We start from the raw sequence: 7,710 nt of genomic DNA, 5'->3' as shown, positions 1-7,710 counted from the left end.
TAAATTTGCTTCACCAAATTAAACTCCCTCCTCCCCCCCTGGCTACCTGCTGGGGACTGGGCAGCGTTTCTGGGGTGCCACCTGCAGGGCAGCTGCTCGGGTCCCCCTGGCCTGAATATCATCACATGGCATCAGCCTCCCGACAAGCTGTGGAAATCCTGGTTGGCCACAGGGCTCTTCTCTGGGTTGTGCGGGACTGAGGGAAGCCCCAGGACCACGGTCCAGGCAGAGCAAACCCCCCAGTGATGTGGGAGAAAGGCTGTTGATGAATAGGACACACAATCACCCACGAGGAAGGAGATTCCAAGAGGGGAGAGAGAGAGAGAGAGAGAGAGCCAAGGCAGAGAAGAGGAGGTGGAAAGAGGGAAGGAGGAGCTGGAGAAGACAAAAAAGAGAGCCTTTCTTTTCTTGCTCTGAAGGTCACGTCCCCTGGCCCACTGGCCCACCTTTATCCGTGAACTTAGCTGCTTCTCTCCCAGGCACTGTGCACCCACCGGGAGCTGGGCTCATGCTGGCAGATCTTCGGCTTGCGTTTACTTTTGTCAGCAGCCAGCTCCCTGCACATCCGCCCGTAGGCCCTCGCCGCTCCTCCATGCATGTCCCTACATGGCAACGAGTTCCCTGTGGCTGCAAGTCCAGCGTGGATGGCCTCCTGCAGTCACAGGCACCAGCATCCCAGCCTGCAGAGCATCACAAGGTTATTTAAGCAAGACTCTGACCTGCTCACCTTTAGGGATAGAGGTCTAGTGAAGAAAATGCACGTGTAGATCCCATAACGTGTAATGGGGAGTGCCACTCCCATCACCTCCATGAACGAAGTCCCTCTCTCCCAGCATATTCAGTTTCTGAAGAGAAAGAATGCTGCACCTCACTTGATGCAGAAGGGAGGAAAGACCACGAAATGGGTGCCTGCCGGGACCTGGTGAGAAAAGGAACATAACACAGGGATCTTAAAAAAAGGCAAACATCGAGGCTCATTGGACCTTGTCCTCGGGGCAATAGCACAATTGCATCCGCACTAAGATCCTGGAGGTGCCAAGGTGGTGGGGGGTGGTGTGTGTGTCAGGATTCCCTACCTTTGGGATCGTCGGCTGCCCTCAATCACTAGCAACAAAAAGAATGTACACGTGCCTTCACTTGCTACAATTAGCATCACAGAAAACGACACAGGTCACTCTTAGCTACAGTGTGTGTAATAAGAAGACCGTTCAGGTCTGTCTAAATTTTAGGTGTGCCGGAACCCACATTTCATTCATTGCTGCAGTTGCAAAACTACATTCCATAAATGCAAGCTGATCAGGGACCCACCAGGCATTGCTGAGGCAGGACTGAACAGGACGGTCCCTACCCTCCAAGAATTCGTTCTCGACTACGTCGAAGTCGGATTTCCCCCGGTATTTGGCAACATGGCTCCTGTGGTTTGTAAAAATTGAACTCGGACGCTCCCTCCCTACTTCTAAATAAACAAGGCCCCAGGAACTCCTGCAAGTTTAAAGCAATAACCCTTCCCACCTTCTCCATCCGTGAAGTCCTCCTCGTCCTTCAGGGCCGTGATCAAATACTTGCTTTTTGAACTGTTCCTTGATCCCTCCACTGGGTCTCCCCCCATGCACGCCGTTCACGGCCCATGGACGTGGCACCTGCTACAAACCTGCTCAGCTATTTGCCTCCCTGAGTCTCTCCCCCACCCTCCACCCCCCAGGATTGTGAAATCTTTGAGGATAGAAACCAAGCCTTTAAATGACACTGAGTCTCTGGTATATGAGACAATATCACAGACACCACAGATACTCCATCAACTCTTGTTAGAATGGATTTTGATATGGGCTCTGGAGTCGGGAAGATCTGAGTCAGCATTAGGCTCTACCAGCTGTTGGCCGTGGTCCCTTAGCTTCCCTGACTCTCTGCTTCCTTGTGTTTAAAATCAACCTCCTAGTCCTTACTGTATCAGTCTGCCATGAGGATTGAAGGAGGTAAATAAAAAGAGCCTCCTAGGTAGTAGGCACAAGCATCTTTTTTTTTTCTTTTTTTTTTTTTAACTTCACATTTTGGGGGATACAATTAACATAAAATTGTGTGATCTGAAAAGTGGGCACATGGTGATGCTGTGATGATGTGATCTAAGCATACGTTGTAAAAGGAGTCTGGCGTCCACCTAACACACCTACCGCTTCACGTATTTATCCTTGTGTGTCAGGGGAACATTTACATTCTGGGCTCTTAGCAAAATTTAAATGATACACTACAGTGTGATTTGCTAGAGTCGCCTCGGATGGGTAGGCATGGGCTCCTCAGATCTTTGTCCTACAGTTGAACGTGTGCTCTCGTTCACCAAGCATTCCCCGTTCCCCTAACCCCAGCCCTTGCAATCACGTTTCTGCTCTCTGTTGTGATGAGTCTTTCTATTTAGATTCCACATGCAAATGATCCGTGCACGTCTGTCTTTCTCTGCTGGCTTATTTGACTTAGTCTAATTCCACCAAAGTCCATTCAATGGGTGCACGTGGCAGGGTTTCCTTCTTTCCCGTGGCCAAATAATATTCCATTTCTTAAATGTGCCACATCATTCATCTGTGGAAGGGCTGCTATTTCCATGTTTTTCCAGAAAATTCCTATTTCTCTTTCTGCTTTTATTCTCATTCCCATACTGTACAGTTTAGGAAGGTCTGAATATCCATTGACACCCTAAAGAAATCAAAGTGTCAGTCTTTTGAAGGGGTTGTGTTTTGGTGTCTTGCTATTTTCGTCCATCAAGTCCAGAAAATTTCAACAAGAAGAGAAGATCGGATGGGCAAGCGTGGTTTGAAATTCGGGACATGCTCACAGTGATTTGGGCGATCTGACCCTGGCCACCAATACTCAGTCCCTGCGTTTCCGGCCTTTTCTGGGGAGCTCTGTGGAAACTCAGGTGGCATCAGAGTCGTGAGAGAAGCGACTTCCAAAGAGGACACCCAGCTGTGCTGCTCAGATGGTCTGTGCTCCTCCTAGCTGGGGACAAGTCCCCTGGTTCCCCCAGTTCTGACCTATCAGATTTGTCTAACTCTTCTGCACGAGTTAAACGGTGAGCCCACACCTCGCACTGAAGGGCACTGGAGGAAGACACTGGCTTTGCTAAAACTGGAAGCCACTCTGCACAAAACTGTCCTCCATGATGCGATCTCAGGAGAACAGTTCTCCCCGTGCCTCAGTCCCCAGAAGAGCGCATTCTGGAAAAGCATCTGGTTCGTTTTTATGCTCTGGACCCCAGGAATCCTGTGACGGATCACGTTCCCTTTCTGGCTTTGGCTACTCACTAACTCAAAGCCAAATGCCTGCCCTTCCTCTAACGTGCGGGCCTCATGGAATGCAGTGCAGGGACCAGCTTCTCTACGGCCCCATTGGCGGTTTCTACCCTTATTTCCTCTTTGTCCAGAATTTCTCCCGTTTTTATTTTAATCTCTTATTTTATGTGCATTTCTAAGTTGATAAGGATTTGAAAAGATCATTTCTTTCCCTCTGGAGCCATTCCTGGGTGGCGGGTCCACCTGCAGGGGCGGCCGTAAAGCCTCAACCAGAAGAGGCAGGTCAAGGCCTCAATCTAGAGGCCCTGGTCTGACAGGAAGGATTTTGTCCTCGATTCAAGGGACAGTTGGGGCCTCGGAGAGGTCTCGGGCAAGGCCACAACCACAAACCTCCTGAGTCTGGGAGGCGCAGGAGCTTATCCGGGTGCTGCTTCCAGGTCCAGGGCTCTGAGGTGAGGCCTGAGGCCACCTGTGCACGAAGCTGCCAGAAGTGGTGCCGATGCTGTCAGGGACCAGACTGTAATAGCAAAAGCACAGCCTGGGGAGACAGAGACGCTGTAAACCGTGAGTGGGGAGGCAGGGTCAGCAGCGTGGGGTCGGGCCCAGGGCACACCTGCCCTCCATAACCACCCGCGGCGGCCAGGCACCCAGGGTTGCCCTGCGTGGGTGTCAGGGGCCGCGGGAGCCCTGGCCACAGACCAGCTCTGCCATTCAGCATCCCTCCCCACCGGCTCCTCCTGCATCCAGAGGCACCAAGGCTCATGAAGCACCTGGCTCCCCGCCACCAGTGCCACCGGTGCCTGCGGCGCCCATAGCCGAGCACCTGCCCGCGCCAGGGCGGCTGCCAGGGAGGCGCGGGGCTGCGAGACTCCAGGGCGGGAGCGCGGCCCCAGGGTGGCCCGGGCTGCGGCACAGGAGGTCCCTCGGGGAGTCTGGGGAGGCGGCAGCTGGCTCGTTCAGAAAGGAGGCGTCTCCGGAGGGCTGCAGCTCGGGCAGATGACTGGGGAGGGCTGGGGAGATGCAGGATGCAGCATCTCGGAGGGACGATGGCTGCCCGGGCTGGAGCCCAACACGCAGCGTGGGGCCTGGCAGGGCAAGAGCCGAGGCTGGCACAGGGTGACCCCGCATGTGTGTCATCCACGAAGGTGCGCCCGCCGCCCTTGAAACAAGCACAACTAACCATGCAGCTGCCGTGGAATCTGTGGGTCTTTCAGAAGATAGAGAACACGGTTGTGTTTTAGGGGGTTTGTTAAGGGCTGTTAACAAACGAAGCTTCCCTGTTTCAGGGAGAGTCTCACCCGGATGCTTCTTTTCATGGAGGCCACTGGGACTGGGGGGATTTTTAAAACCCTTCACTGCAAAATGCGTCATCCTGAATGACATGCGGGATTCTTCGCACCAAGATCTCTATGCTGGAGTCGTAACGTGCAGGGTGGATGACTTAGAGACCTACACGGGCTCACTGCCCGCTTCATCACGGGCAGGTCACCATCTTCCTACCCAGCCCTGGTCTACGACACTAGAACGTCTACGCTCAGGAGTTGTCCAAACATGAAATATCTGTCGTGTATCCTGTGGAGAGGACTCTTGAGTTCGAAGCCAGACAGCTACCTCCCCCCCACCTTGTTCCCTCGGAGCCCATGGGTCATCCACCCCTCGTAGGAACCTGCGGTTGTTCGGTTCTCAGAAAAGACATGCCTGAGATTTAAAGTCACACGAACATGCAAATGCTGGCAAGGGTAATTCTTGAAGGCAATGTCCACATTCACAGAAAAAAATTCTCAAAAGCCAGGAAAAGCTATTTTGCTTAATTTTCTTAGTTAGGGAGCCAGTCGACATCCTGAGATGCGTGAGTGATGGGTTTCAGGGTGAACCTGCAGGTGGGTGTGGTGTCCCCCTCTGCGGGTGGAGGCCAGACGGATGACATGGCAGGTGATGGATGATGTGGACACACACGTCCAGGGAATGGGGTGACACAGCAGCATCCTGTCCCTGCACTGACTCCCGCCAGCCTTCTCCGCTCTATCCTGTCTCAGGGGGGGTCCTCTGGACAACTCTGCTGGGCCCTGCTTGGATGTTTCTGTTAAAAACGCCTGGAGAGTGCAAAAGTCCTCAGCATCATGTGTGCACCTTCCCACACAGATCCTCACTCTTTTGAAACCCATTTAAAAATATACAAACAGGGGCGCCTGGGCGGCTCAGTCACTTAAGCCCCTGACTCTTGGTTTTGACCAGGGTCGTGATCTCAGGGTCCTGGGATCCAGCCCCATGTTGGGCTTTGCACTCAATGCAAAGTCTGTTGGAGATTCTCTCCTTCTATTCCTCCCTTGCTCTCTCTCTAAAATAAAATAAAATCTTTTAAAAAGCAAAACCTACACATACATGCTTGCTAATTACATACTATAAGTAAGAGTCCTCTGGAAATTAAGAGACACTTTCCCTGTCGTCGTATACTTTACCATACTGCCGTGGGCCTATTAACAATCCTGGAGGTGGACAAGGAAGACTTTTTCGCTTCCACATGTGGACAAGGAAACAGTCTCCACGCAAATATGTCACCTTCCCCAGGTCCCCCTCCAGGTAAAGATTCAAGAGTGCTTTGCTTCTCATACACGTGTGTCACTCCTTGCGGGTCCTTGGTCACAGGCTGTCGGGACAGATGGGGAGAATAAGTAGGCCCTGGAAGGGGACGTGGTCTCCTGGACTCCGAGGCCTGGGTTCCTTCAGACAGACTGCGCTGCCCACCCTCCTTAACAACCTCCACATTTCCAGAAGGGAACCAATGCCAAGCACGTTTCCTTTAAAAATGAGTGTGTGTCTCTACCTCACTGCAGTGGAAAATATTCAAACATGGTTCTTAGAAGAAAGTTATTTAAAAAAGAGTTGACTGTATTTCCACGAGGCATCTCCTTGCTTGACACGTGGTACTGGGGCCTGCACGTGTCTCTTTCTCCCCACGGGACAGGCGTTCTGCAAGGACGAGCATCTCCACCTCCCCTCTTCATCCCTAGTGCTGGAATATGGGGCATGTTATATGTGCTCATTAAATACACGCCCGGGAGAGAAGACAGGCCCTTTGTGAATGGCCTGATCACAGTAGCCAGACACGGTTGTGCTCAATAAATACCTATTAAACATATAAGCATGTACATGAATGATTGAAGGCTATGGATACCCCCTCACAGAAAATGCAGGGACATGAAGTGATGGGAGATGAGCCATTTGTGATATATTAAACATAAAGATTGTTCTCTTTACTTGTTTGGCGTGAAATACGTTTTCTGCAGCGAAATAACCAGGACTCTCGAACAAATACCCCCTGCTTTGTTCAGAGTGCCATCAGCAAGGATCAAGTCATCCCAAACGGGACTGGCTCCTAGTGGGATGACACAAATTTGTAGGCACCGCATCCGTTAAGCACAAATTGTGATTTCCTCATAGCAGCACAGCCTTGAGCACCCTGGCTATAAAATATACAGCGGTTAATCCAATACCAGACTGAGTATCTGATCTAAAGTCATGAGCTTTAGTTGGGTGTTGTCATGCTCGGTTTTATGGACTGACACAGAATTTCCATCATATACCCTGGTGGAGCCCCCTACAAATGTCACTCATGGTAGAACTCTCTCAGCTCACATGAGGGTGGAGAAGAGAGAAGCGTATTTTTTTTTTCTGAGATTGAGGTGCCATGCTGTTTGGTATCATTCCTTTTCAGACCCCAAGTTCAGTTGAAGGGAGAAGAAGGTATCACAGAGCCTGAATAACAGAATTAATCATCGACGAGATATCCTAGCATGCACTGTATCACTTACTGATGACCCCCTATGCGCAGTCAACTCCCAATATAGCTGACATTGCAAAATTTTATAAATAGCAAGAGCGATCAGAAGAGCAAAGTTGGCATGGCTCAAGTAGCACGCATTGCCATGGAACTAACAGCCTGGTTAGCCTTGCCAATACCGTTCCCTGCTGCTCCCGGCCTCATCAGGACCCTGAAACGTGCAATTATGTCTACTGGATGGCCGTGCTCTGGAAATTTCATGTCTAATTTCAGCAAGGTCCCTAACCTATGAAGAAAACTCAGAGTAATGCTGGCAAGCAGGATTTAAATTTTGCTCACTCTCCTTTCCATCTCCGATCCAGAGGATATTCAGACAAAGACTTCCTAGACTCTGAAGGCAAAATACCACGTCTCTGGAAAGAGATGGCTAAAATACTTTCTTTCCTGCAGTGTCTTGGCCCATTTTTGTGCACGAGCTTCACAATCATGCAGGAGCTTCATAAAGGGCTGCTCCTCCTCCCAGGAACTTCAGGGACAGGTGGGACGTACTGAGCCATTTTCCCAAGGACAGACCATGGTTCTTACAGGGCAAGTACATGAGTCTGATCTAAGTTTATAAATTTAGTAAATGGGGATTCCAAGCCTTAA

The sequence above is a fragment of the Canis lupus genome, chromosome 12 (assembly GCF_048164855.1).
Source record: "Canis lupus baileyi chromosome 12, mCanLup2.hap1, whole genome shotgun sequence".
In the NCBI taxonomy this organism is placed as follows: Eukaryota; Metazoa; Chordata; class Mammalia; order Carnivora; family Canidae; genus Canis; species Canis lupus.
The sequence above is the reverse complement of the archived record's forward strand: the minus strand, read 5'-3'. Positions refer to the sequence as shown.